This window comes from Coregonus clupeaformis, unplaced genomic scaffold, assembly GCF_020615455.1.
Source record: "Coregonus clupeaformis isolate EN_2021a unplaced genomic scaffold, ASM2061545v1 scaf0688, whole genome shotgun sequence".
Taxonomy (NCBI): Eukaryota; Metazoa; Chordata; class Actinopteri; order Salmoniformes; family Salmonidae; genus Coregonus; species Coregonus clupeaformis.
Window position 1 is genome coordinate 194,666 of NW_025534143.1, and position 12,889 is coordinate 207,554.

A 12,889-nucleotide genomic window follows, 5' to 3' on the forward strand; every position below is an offset into this window, starting at 1 on the left:
TACAATACTTTTCTCATAATTACTGAAACTTACAGTACAGTTAATACTGTACATGCCCTGGAGCCACAGAGAAAACCATGTAAAAACAAATTACATTTAGTCTACTATTTTGTGAATGTTTCACTTACCATACGGAACTAGGATGCACATTTTTTTTGTTGCAATATATTATTTAACATGTACACAAATGTGGGGGACTGGCAACAAGCACCATAGTGCCTTCGTTTTAATTGATTTGATCGGACAGAATGGAAGACATTGTGTGCCTAGCAGAGCCTGAGGTAGCAGGTTGCATCATTACAGATGCAGTGTTTTTGAAATCACCTCAGTATGTAGAAATCTTAAACAAAGGGTCATACAATGACGATAAACTCGATTGACTGATGACTCAAAGCTAGCACAAGTACCAAATTTGCAGTGGTATTTCATCTATTCCTGCCTCGCTTGCTCTCTGGAACATTTCCCAATTTACCCTTTGCTAAGCCGCGCTCCCCTTGGTTACTTTTACAAAAAAAATCTGGGAAGCCCAATTCCCCATTCAACTATTGGCAAAATCCTCCTAAAGGATCTCAAACAGTTTCTAATACACAATGAAATTAAACCCTACCTCAGTGGGTTAAACACAGACTACCCCTTACTAATCAGGAAACTCTTGGTTATGTTGAATGGACTGTCATTACAAATGCTTCAAGGGAACCTGGTAATGTTTGTAGTGTAGCTAGCCACTGGATGGCTCTGAATTCACTTAGCATGCAGTCAAAGCTATAACCACTTCTGGAGCTAACTGTTCGTTTAATGACGGGTCAGACCAAGGCGCAGCGTGATATACGTACATGTTTATTTTAACGATTAAACACACGACAAAACAACAACCGAAACGAACCGTGAAGTCCAAGGTAGAACACACAACATACCTTACAAGGAACAAGATCCCACAACTACACAGTGACAATAGGCTGCCTAAGTATGATCCCCAATCAGAGACAACGAGCGACAGCTGCCTCTGATTGGGAACCACACCGGCCAACATAGATCTATACATACTAGAATACAACATAGAAAAAGCACAACAAGGAATATACACACCCTGACTCAACATGTAAGAGTCCCCTGAGTCAGGGCGTGACAGGCTCTCAAATCGTATCCTAATGTCGACAGCAGATGGGAGTTGTATTCATAACATTGTTAACATGCTAGCTAACATACATTTTGAGAAAACAAGTTATACAATGTAACAAAAGTATAATTTCGTATTTGAAAATTACTCCAACAGGCTCTGCATTTCAGGAATCACAGTAGCAAGTACTCCCGTTGCACAGTTATTTAGCCCAATTTTTTTTTTGTAAACATCTCAGTCTTTGCCATATCCCACTGGCTTTCATGCAATTGAAAAGTGAGCTTGTCCAAGGTGTCGGACTCGACAGTTGTCGCACTGCAATTGGTTGCTCAAAATTCTGGCGCGGAGCTTAGCGAATGGTCATATGCTGTTGAAAGCAACTTGGAGTTTAAAACTGTTACAGGGCAATCAGTGCACCACTGAGACTTCCTGGAGTGACAGTGAGAGGGCTTTGCCCACCGGGCCACACCACTGAGAGAGAGAGATAGGCCCTAGGTAGGATGGATACAATAGGCAGAGGGATACATTGACATGCAGGGCTGAGTGTAGTGAAAATCAGTCAGCAGTGAGGATTTAACACTAGGCCTTTCCTTTAGTACCCCTGTCTCTAACCAGCCTCAGGTGCTGCACTATAATAATCCCCCTATTGCAGGTAGCACAAAGTGGGATTAATGCCCTCATTCATTCCCAGTCATACCAATGAAGCCACAAAAGGGCATGCTAACAGCAAGAGCCCAGACTCTCCTCTGTAGTGGTGGGAGAGGGCCTGTCCTGTTGCTTTCTTGGTATTCAAGGGGAACTGAGGAAACTGGAGGGGAGTATACTCTATAAAGCGCCTCCTCCCAGGGGTTGCAGTGGGAGCACCACCCCAGAGGATTGTGGGATTTGGCAGGAGAATCCAGAGGATTTTGTCTTTTTAAATTCTGTGAAAGCTTGGACGCCGTTCCGCTTTAGTAGACAGTTCTTTGCCAGGGGACATGTGAAATCCCTACAGCTCAGGGAAGTGAGATAAATCACAAATGATACAAATCTCAAGATAAGAAGCTGTCATTTTTTATCTCTCTAGGAGGATTAATTAGTTAACGATTCAGGTCTCCGGCAAAAAAGTAACAGTTCACTGCTATTCCATGGTTCAGAGGATGGTATGCTGCCTAAGATGCATTAGGTCAGGGTTAGTAGTGTCCATTATACAGTATAAAGTCTGATTTATGTTAAGCTAATGGACATGGTGCTCCTTGCTGATATGTTCATGATATTGTCTGACATAGTGTAATCACATACAGTATGTCATTATTGGGAGCTTGAGGAAGGATAATGCATTTTATAAGCTCATGATAAATGACTGACGACGTGTTATCAGTGCAGTAAATGACCTGTCTGAATGAAGTCAAATGGCAAGTACAGTTTACTGCAGCACAGCACGGCTCCTCAATGAAAGATGAGGCGTTTTGTATTGTACTCACTGCAAACTGCAAGCCCAGTGCTTTATATCAGAGAGAGAGACAGAGAGAATCCCTTTTATCTTATACATCAAACGAGTGTAGCTATCTGCCCACGCTGCCCTGGCAGCCTGGCTGTAGCATTGTAGAATACATGATCTCTCTGCTTTATCATTCCATTAAGACCCTTCCCTTCCTCTCCTCCCTTTTCCCCTCTCCTCCCCCTCTGTCCCCACACTCCTCAGTGGATCTGGGGTAGGGTCGTGACTAGCAGACAGCTTTGATTGGGCAACACACTGTTGCTAATGACAATGAAACGTCGGTCAGGCCATCCCTTTAGACCAGGGTTCTTCAATTCCGGTCCTGGAGGGCCGAAACACTTCAGTTTTTTATTTCTACCTGGTAGTTAATTGCACTCACCTGGTGTCCCAGGTCTGAATTAGCCCCTGATTAGAAGGAGAGGATAAAAAACAGAGGTGTTTCGGCCCTCCAGGACCGGAATTGAAGAACCCTGCTTTAGACTAAAGGGGACTTTTTCCTTGTAAAGTACACTGCAGTAAATTCTGCAGCCGCAATGTGACCAGGAGCTTTATGGGTGTGTGTGAGCCTGCTGGGAACTGCTGATAAGGTCCAAGAAGCTGTTATTGTTATTTATCCAGATATTGGACCATTGTGAATAACACCCTTCAACCTAGGGGAGTGTAAGACCCTGAAGAAAGCACTGTGAGCCGAAAAGAATAGCTTCTAAATAATAACAGCACATCGGAACGGAGGTTGTTTACACATTTCAAGGAAACATGTACAGTGGCGGCCAAAAATATTGGCACCCTTGCACTTTTAAAATAAGTTAAAATGGGAAAAAAATGTTTTATTGGATTGTCAACATTGCAAAACAATGTTTTTGGGGGAAACTTAAGTTTACAATGTTATTTAAGAAAAATCTAACAAATGGCATGGACAAAATAATTGGCACCCAGGAGCTAATACTTGGTTAAACAGCCTTTGGCAAACATAACAGCAAAAAAACACTTATTGTAATCATCAATGGACCCTTCAGCTGCAAATTGCTCCAATTTTTCTGATCTCACCTTAGGTTTATGTTGGGATTCAGATCTGGACTCATTGCTGGCCACTGCAGAACAGTCCAGTGTTTATTCTTGAACCATTCCTGGGTGCTTTTTGATGTGTGTTTAGGTTGTTGTTCTGCTGGAAGACCCACAACCTTCAACAGAGACACCGTTTTTGGACACTGGGTTGAACATTGCACTCCAAAACACCTTGATAATCTGCTGATTTCATGATGTCTTGCACACGTTCAAGGCCCCCAGTACTAGAGGCAGCAAAGCAACCCCACAGCATTATCAAACCTCCCCCATATTTCATTATAGAGAGGGTGTTCTTTTCTTTGATTGCTTCATTTGGTCATCGGTAAACATAAGGCTGATCTGTGTTGTCAAAGAGCTCTAATTTGGTTTCATTAAGCTTGTTTAGGTGGGGTTTTACAGAGTGCAATGGGGCTTTCTTGTGTCTCTTTCAGCAGTGGAGTCTTTCTATGTTTACCAACGACCTGTCAAGGTGTCAGTGTGATGCGGTAGGACGAAGTCAGGCGCAGGACACAGAGCTAATCGAAAACGTACTTTACTCGTAGGTAACGTAAATAACATAACCTCCACGCAGGGAGGAAACAAACCCGCTCACCAGACGACAACCAAACATGAACAAACACGCACAAAATACAGTGGGAGCCAGAGGGTTAAATAGGGAAGTAATCAATACCTAATGGGAACCAGGTGTGAACAATAAAGACAAGACAAGTAGAACACAGAAACATAGATCGGTAGCAGCTAGTACTCCGGTGACGACGAACGCCGAAGCCTGCCCGAGCAAGGAGGAGGAGCAGCCTCGGCTGAATCCGTGACAGTACCCCACGGCTCCAGCCGTGCGCCGACACCGGCCTCGGGGACGGCCAGGAGGACGCGGCGCAGGGCGAGTCGGATGACGACGGTGGAAATCCCTCAACATGGAGGGATCGAGGATGTCCCTCCTAGGGATCCAGCACCGTTCCTCCGGACCGTACCCCTCCCACTCCACAAGATACTGCAGGCCCCCCACCCGATGCCTCAAATCCAGGATGGAACGGACCGAGTACGCCGGTGCCCCCTCGATGTCCAGTGGGGGCGGAGGAACCTCCCGTACCTCAGACTCCTGGAGTGGACCAGCTACCACCGACCTGAGGAGAGACACATGGAACGAGGGGTTAATACGACACTCAGGAGGAGGCTGTAACCTATAACAAACCTTGTTCAATCTCCTCAGGACTTTAAATGGCCCCACAAACCGCCGACGCAGCTTCCGGCAGGGCAGGCGAAGGGGCAGGTTTCGGGTCGAGAGCCAGACCCGGTTCCCCGGTGCATACACCGGAGCCTCACTGCGGTGGCAGTCGGCGCTCGCCTTCTGTCGCCTGATGGCCCGTTGGCCCGTTGGAGGTGTACATGGGCAGCGTTCCAGGTCTCTTCCGAGCGCCGAAACCACTCCTCCACCGCAGGTGCCTCGATCTGGCTCTGATGCCAAGGTGCCAGGACCGGCTGATAACCTAACACACACTGAAATGGAGTAAGGTTAGTGGAGGAGTGGCGGAGGGAGTTTTGGGCCATCTCTGCCCAGGGGATAAAACCTGACCACTCCTCGGCCGGTCCTGGCAATAGGACCGCAGAAACCTACCCACATCCTGGTTCACTCTCTCCACCTGCCCATTACTCTCGGGGTGAAAACCTGAGGTCAGGCTGACCGAGATCCCCAGACATTCCATGAACGCCCTCCAGACCCTTGAGGTGAACTGGGGACCCCGATCAGATACAAAATCTACCCCGTAGTGCCGGAAGACGTGTGTAAATAGGGCCTCCGCAGTCTGTAAGGCCGTAGGGAGACCGGGCATAGGAATGAGACGGCAGGACATAGAAAACCAATCCACAACGACCAGGATCGTGGTGTTCCCTTGTGACGGTGGAAGGTCTGTAACAAAATCCACAGATAGGTGGGACCACGGCCATTGTGGAACGGGTAGGGGTTGTAATTTCCCTCTGGGCAGGTGTCTAGGTGCCTTACACTGAGCGCACACCGAGCAGGAGGAAACATAAACCCTAATGTCTTTGGCTAAAGTGGGCCACCAGTATTTCCCACTAAGACAGTGCACTGTCCGACCGATGCCAGGATGACCAGAGGAGGGTGACGTGTGAGCCCAATAGATCAATCAATCGCGGACCTCTAACGGCACGAACGTATGACCCTCTGGACACTGGGGGGAGTGGGCTCTGTACGTAACGCCCGCTCGATGTCCGCGTCAACCTCCCACACCACCGGTGCCACCAGACACGACGCCGGAAGTATGGAAGTGGGCTCAATGGACCTCTCCTCTGTGTCGTACAGTCGGGACAGGGCATCTGCCTTAGCGTTCTGGGAACCTGGTCTGTAAGAAAGTGTGAACACAAAACGAGTGAAAAACTATCTCCTCGCTGCCCGGATGTACTCCAGATTGCGGTGGTCAGTCAAAATGAGAAAAGGGTGTTTAGCCCCCTCAAGCCAATGCCTCCACACTTCCAGAGCTTTAACTACAGCTAACAGCTCCCGGTCCCCCACATCATAGTTGCGCTCCGCCAGGCTGAGCTTCTTCGAGAAGAAAGCACAGGGGCAGAGTTTTGGTGGCGTACCCGAGACAGTACAGCTCCTATCCCAGCCTCGGATGCATCCACCTCTACTGTGAATGGTAAGGAGGGATCCGGATGAGCCAGCACCGGAGCCGAGGTAAACAGGTCCTTCAGGTTACCAAACGCCCTGTCCACCTAGGCTGACCACTACAGGCGCACCGGTCCCCCCTTCAGCAAGGAGGTAATAGGAGCCGCTACCTGACCAAAGCCCCGGATAAACCTCCGGTAGTACTTGGCAAACCCTAAAAATCGCTGCCCCCCCTTTTAACCGTGGTTGGAGTCGGCCAATTACGCACAGCCGAAATGCGGTCAATCTCCATCACCACCCCTGACGCGGACAGGCAGTGCCCTAGGAAGGAGACAGACTTTTGAAAGAACAGACATTTCTCCGCCTTGACGTACAGGTCATATTCCAACAGTCGACCAAGCACCTTGCGCACCAGGGACACATGCTCGGCTCGTGTAGCGGAGTATATGAGAATATCATCTATATACACCACTACACCCTGTCCGTGCAGGTCCCTGAAAATCTAATCTACAAAGGATTGGAAGACTGATGGAGCGTTCATCAACCCGTACGGCATGACGAGGTACTCATAGTGCCCAGATGTGGTATTAAATGCCGTCTTCCACTCATCTCCCTCCCGGATACGCACCAGGTTGTACGCGCTCCTGAGATCCAATTTTGTGAAGAAGCGCGCCCTGTGCAATGACTCCGTCATACTAGCAATGAGCGGAAGTGGATAACTGTACTTGACAGTGATCTGATTGAGACCCCGGTAGTCAATGCATGGGCGTAAACCTCCATCCTTCTTCTTCACAAAAAAGAAACTCGAGGAGACAGGTGAAGTGGATGGCCGAATGTATCCCTGCCCCAGAGATTTGGAGACATATGTCTCCATAGCCGCCATCTCTTCCTGTGACAGGGGATACACGTGACTCCGGGGAAGTGCAGCGCCTACCTGGAGATTTATCGCACAATCCCCCTGTCGAGGGGGTGGTAATTGAGTCGCCTTCTTTTTACAAAAGGCGAGAGCCAAATCGGCATATTCGAGGGGAATGTGCATGGTGGAGACCTGGTTTGGACTTTCCACCATAGTTGCCCCTATGGAAACACCTACACACCTCCCCGAGCACTGACTTGACCCTCCCTTGAGAGCCCTCTGTTGCAATGAAATCGTGGGGTCATGAGAAGTTAACCAGGGAAGCCCCAACACCACTGGAAACGCAGGAGAATCAATCAGATAGAGACTAATTTTCTCCTCATGACCCTCCTGCCTTTTCATCCAGAGTGGAGCTGTGACCTCCCTAATCAGGCCTGACCCTAAAGGGCAACTATCTAAGGCATGTACAGGGAAGGGCACATCAACAGGAACAATAGGAATCCCTAAACTACGGGAAAACTGACGATCAATAAAGTTCCCAGCTGCGCCTGAATCTACGAGCGCCTTATGCTGGGAATGAGGGGAAAACTCTGGAAATACAATATCAATACACATATGTGCAACAGGGAGCTCTGGGTGAGTCGTGTGCCTACTCACCTGAGACGGTCCACCAGTGCTCTGCCTACCTTCTTGACTCCTGAAAGACCCTCCCCAGCACCGACCAGCAGTGTGTCCTCCGCAGGCACAGTTGGTGCAGGAGATGGCCCTCCTTCCGGTCTCCCTAAGCGCAGCACCTCCGAGCTCCATAGGAGTAGGGTCGGAGGTGCTGGGGGATGGAATGGATGGCCCCTGATCCGGACGTCCGCGGGTTGCCAACAGGTTATCCAGCCTTATCGACATGTCCACCAGTTGGTCCAGGTTAAGGGTGGTGTCCCTGCAGGCCAGTTCCCGACGAACGTCCTCCCGGAGGCTGCATCGGTAGTGGTCGATCAGGGCCCTCTAATTCCAGAGTCCTGAAGTCCAGTGCAAAGTCCTGTGCGCTCCTCTTCCCCTGTCTGAGGTGGAATAGACGTTCCCCCGCCGCTCTCCCCTCCGGTGGATGATCGAATACCGCCCGAAAGCGGCGGGTGAAATCCTCATAGTGTACTGACGCTGCGTCTATTCCTCCCCACTCGGCGTTGGCCCACTCGAGCGCTCTTCCCGACAGACAGGAGATGAGGGCGGACACGCTCTTGTATCCCGAGGGAGCCGGGTGGATGGTAGCCAGGTAGAGCTCTACCTGGAGCAGAAAACCCTGGCACCCAGCAGCTGTACCATCGTATGCCCTCGGGAGCGAGAGCCGAATCCCACTGGACCCAGGTGATGAAGGGGTGGACAGCGTTGTGGGTGGTTGTGTAGTTGGAGGAGGTGTAGGACAACCACCTCTCTCCCATCGCTCTCCCATCGCTCCATAGTGTTCAACACGCGCTCCATTGCGGTGCCGAGAGTCTGGATCATGGTCGCCTGCTGTTGGACACGTTCCTCCATTGATCCGGACGAAATGGATGTACCTGCTGACTCCATTTAAGGTGTGTGTTTCTGTCAAGGTGTCAGTGTGATGCGGTAGGACAAAGTCAGGCGCAGGACACAGAGCTAATCGAAAACGTACTTTACTCGTAGGTAACGTAAATAACATAACCTCCACGCAGGGAGGAAACAAACCCGCTCACCAGACGACAACCAAACATGAACAAACACGCACAAAATACAGTGGGAGCCAGAGGGTTAAATAGGGAAGTAATCAATACCTAATGGGAACCAGGTGTGAACAATAAAGACAAGACAAGTAGAACACAGAAACATAGATCGGTAGCAGCTAGTACTCCGGTGACGACGAACGCCGAAGCCTGCCCGAGCAAGTAGGAGGAGCAACATCGGCTGAATCCGTGACACGACCACATGAATCATTCAAAGAAAAGAACACCCTGCCTACAATCAAACAAGCTTTCCAATGCCATGCCACAGTTCAATATTTCCTGAATTAATCATTACATTCATTATTACATTGTTCCTACTAATTAAAACAGATATTTCCTACACAGCTGTGTCTGTGCCTGCAATCAGCCTGCTTCAGAAATGTGGGAGTACTTTGTACTGTAACTGGGTGGAAATTAGCAGACACTGCTAATTGGGAACATTAGAGGCTGATGCAGCCCCTCCTTGATATGTAGATACATAATATGGAATATTATGTAGATTAATCAAGTGGGTAAATCAATTACAGAAAAGAAAAAAAAAAAAAAGAATTTTTCAACATTTCTCAAATAATATTTGCATTCACCATTTATATGAGCAGGACTGGGCAACAGTCCCAGCGTATGTGAATGATCTGGTAGTGAAAGGAGTGGTGTGTTTGTGACAGAAGCCAACAGCTGCCAGCCCTGCACCGGGGGATGAGATCAAGACTGTCCCTCTTCCCCAAGGCTGGAGATGTTACATGTCACCCGAGGGATGCAGGTACTACGTCAACACTGCCAGCAAAGGTAAGCCAGGCACACAGCTCCACCACAACCCTACTGACATGCTCACTCATGTGAGAGAAGGCTTAACAGCCTTCTCCAGTGTATAGGTTCAAATCTTTTTCAATCAGAAACCATCAGTTCCATTTGTCAGTGTTTTGTTTGGTAACCATAGTTTCCAGTTCTGCCGTGAAATGCTGCCAGCTCAGAGAGCTCATTACCATTCCCCATCATCAACATCTCTCCAGCCCATTCATTTGAAGGAGGGCCTAACATCTCATCCACTTTAATCTGATTAGCCCAAATGTGTGGTGATGGCAGCCACTGCTACAGGTACCTCAGCAGCTCAACCTATGTGTTCTGAGGAACTCCACAGAGCCGTCCTGTGTAATGACATTTAAACAACCTCTGTTTACTAGACAGAAAAAACACAATGTTGTTTAATACCAGGGCTAATAGGCAGCCGACCTTTAATAGAGATGCTTATCGGAACCTTTTAATTTTGTGGCATGATTCTGCACTACACAGATAGAGCTGTGTGTGTGTGTGTGTGTGTGTTTGTCTGTGTGTGTGTGTGTGTGCGTGTGCGTGTGCGTGTGTGTGCGTGCCCCTCAATGGCATAGGAGCCAGAGAGAAAGACTGTTTCCCACAGGACAAAGCCAGGATTCACCCACGGCAGCTCCAACACTCAGGCAGAACACTGCACCTTGGCACACCACACACTGTAGCAGAGATAAAGAGCCAGGGGCTATTTTAGAAAACCATATGCTGTAACACGCATTATTATACTGAACTCTATTATGGACTTTAATTCAACTGCATAATGATTCAAATGTGTTTTTTAATTACACTGATTAGAGATGTTATTTTTAAAGGGCACTTAGTTGTATTTTCAAGCAATTCTAACACTTTTATTACACAAGAGCATGTAATGTACCGACGTTATCAGATCTCCATTGTAGATACAGTGTCTCTGCCTGATTGATAGTCAGAAAGCATCTCTAACACTGTCCAGATGTCAAAGTACTTCTTGCTCCACTAACTGGAATTATGTTTGATGCCCCGGGAACATTCTGAGAGCATGTCAAGAATCTCAAAAGTTTTTTCAGCAAATCAATCATTCATTTCAATACTTTTCATTTAAAGTATTCTCTTCCTGTTTCTCTGTTCTCAACTGAAAGAGAACACTGACTATCAGACCTTGAGTACACTGTAGTCGCTCGCTGTAGTGCCGTGTGACCATGTCCTCTACAATACTTTTTGAACATTTCTCAATAGTTGTGCTCTCCCCCTGTGTTCTTTAGAGTTTCATTCAGCGTTCAGGGAAACTGTGGAACTGTGTGTCCATTGTGCCTTACGTCTCCTATGGCTTTAACCATTCCAGAAACAACATGGGAACGGCCCTCTGCCTCTTATGGGACCCCAGTGAGACCACCGGCACAAAGGAACTCCTTACCCGAAGGTAACATCAAGCCTCTTCTGATTTAAATCTACCATATCTATCGAGTTAAATAAGTGCCAGAAATGTTGCTACATAGATATAGCAATTCCTCTTCTTCACTGTGTAGTAGCTCTACAACTGAAGCCTTAGCAATCTAACTTGGCCTAGCTAGCTGGAACCCTTGTTGGCTTATTTAGGGGCATTTCAGGTGCTGCCTCTGATTATGTCCGAGGAACACCATCCCAGGCCAGTAGGTGGTATTCCACTGCTGGCGTGTTCTCTCCACACACTGGGAGAACAACCAGGGAGAGAACATCCAGCTGTAGGGATTTGTCAATACAGACCAGACAAGGCTAATCCTCCCAGGGGAGGCAGGCAGTAATGAAGCCCAGGTTGAGAGATCTCTCTGCCTGGCTAGTCCAGCCTGGCTCCTCCCTGGGCTCCGGATGCCCCGGCACTGGTGAGGAGCCCCAGGAAGTTAGAGATTGGGCGGATTGGGGGTAAGGTTAGAGAGGGCGAAGTAGTGTTGAACAGGAAGTGGGCTCAGATTACACTGCCTGTATCTGAGTCCATAACTCAGTCTGCTTGGATAATGCAAAGCATTCATGGAGATAGCCATGGGCTCTAGAATGAGTATGATGGCAACGCCATGGGCTCCCTATCTGGGGCTGAGCATTCTGTTGATGACACCGCAGATACCCACCTAGTGACACTTCATACTGTTCCATTTCAACACACTTTTGTAGTTCTGAGACCTCATGTCATAAAATAGCTTGATTCCATGATATATATTTATGTATATGTCTCTCTAACACAGTATCCCCCTCTGATCACTATTCCCCTGGTCCCTGCTCCATTATGTGTGAGGTAGAACTCGGTCATTATGTCATGTCTTTACATGGCTGTGGTGCTCAGCTTCCCTCAGGGGTCATTATGTAATGTCTTTACATGGATGTGGTGCTCAGCTTCCCTCAGGGGTCATTATGTTGTGTCTTTACATGGCTGTGGTGCTCAGCTTCCCTCAGGGGTTATTATGTAATGTCTTTACATGGCTGTGGTGCTCAGCTTCCTTCAGGAGTCATGCTGATGTAATAATGTTCTAGCTCATGTGTTTACCTTCAGCTGGAAATGGGCTGCCTTGATATGTAGCAAGTGGACAGGCCATGAATCACGGCCGATGAGGATCCATTAGAACCCTGTAGGATGTGAGTAGGGATATTACCATAGACATATGCAGGGCTGTGACACACACACACAAACCCAGACATACACACACACACACACACACACACACACACACACACACACACACACACACACACACAGGAACATCTCCCTTAAGGCCGTTGGCATTATTGTAAGGCCATTGTTTTCTTATTGGCCAGAGGGAGAAGGAGATTGAAACACCTATGAGATATGCTGTGTAGTGAGCCGTAGCCCAGTGAGATGAACTGGAGCTGGGACAAGGAAGGAATATAAGGGGGGAGTGCAAACCGCTTTCTGTCTGGAAGATGAATGAGGATGTATTATTCCCTAATGTTAGGATGCAAATAGCTCCATAACATTAAGATGTCACATTAAGACATAAGCACAACCTGACCTTTTCACTATAATGGATTGATACACAGTCCTTCACATGAAGGAGTTGTATATTCCCCAGGGTGTTTATCGTTCTGAACTGATTCAGTAAGTAGCGGGTTTAATCTGTCAATCATCTCAATGACATTTATGATATTTTCCCTTGTAGTCAATGGATCATGTCACACCACAGGAAGTGCTATGCATCCCACGGACCCCCTTGGTGTG

General features: G+C 48.0%; 1 long non-coding RNA gene across 1 annotated transcript; it reads left to right on the forward strand.

Annotated features, from left to right (window-relative positions):
• Window positions 1–9,564: 9,564 nt before the first annotated feature.
• LOC121556812 lies at window positions 9,565–12,889 on the forward strand. Its single transcript, XR_005998225.1, has 3 exons — window positions 9,565–9,666; window positions 11,027–11,104; window positions 12,831–12,889. It is a non-coding gene; the product is annotated as an uncharacterized LOC121556812 (long non-coding RNA).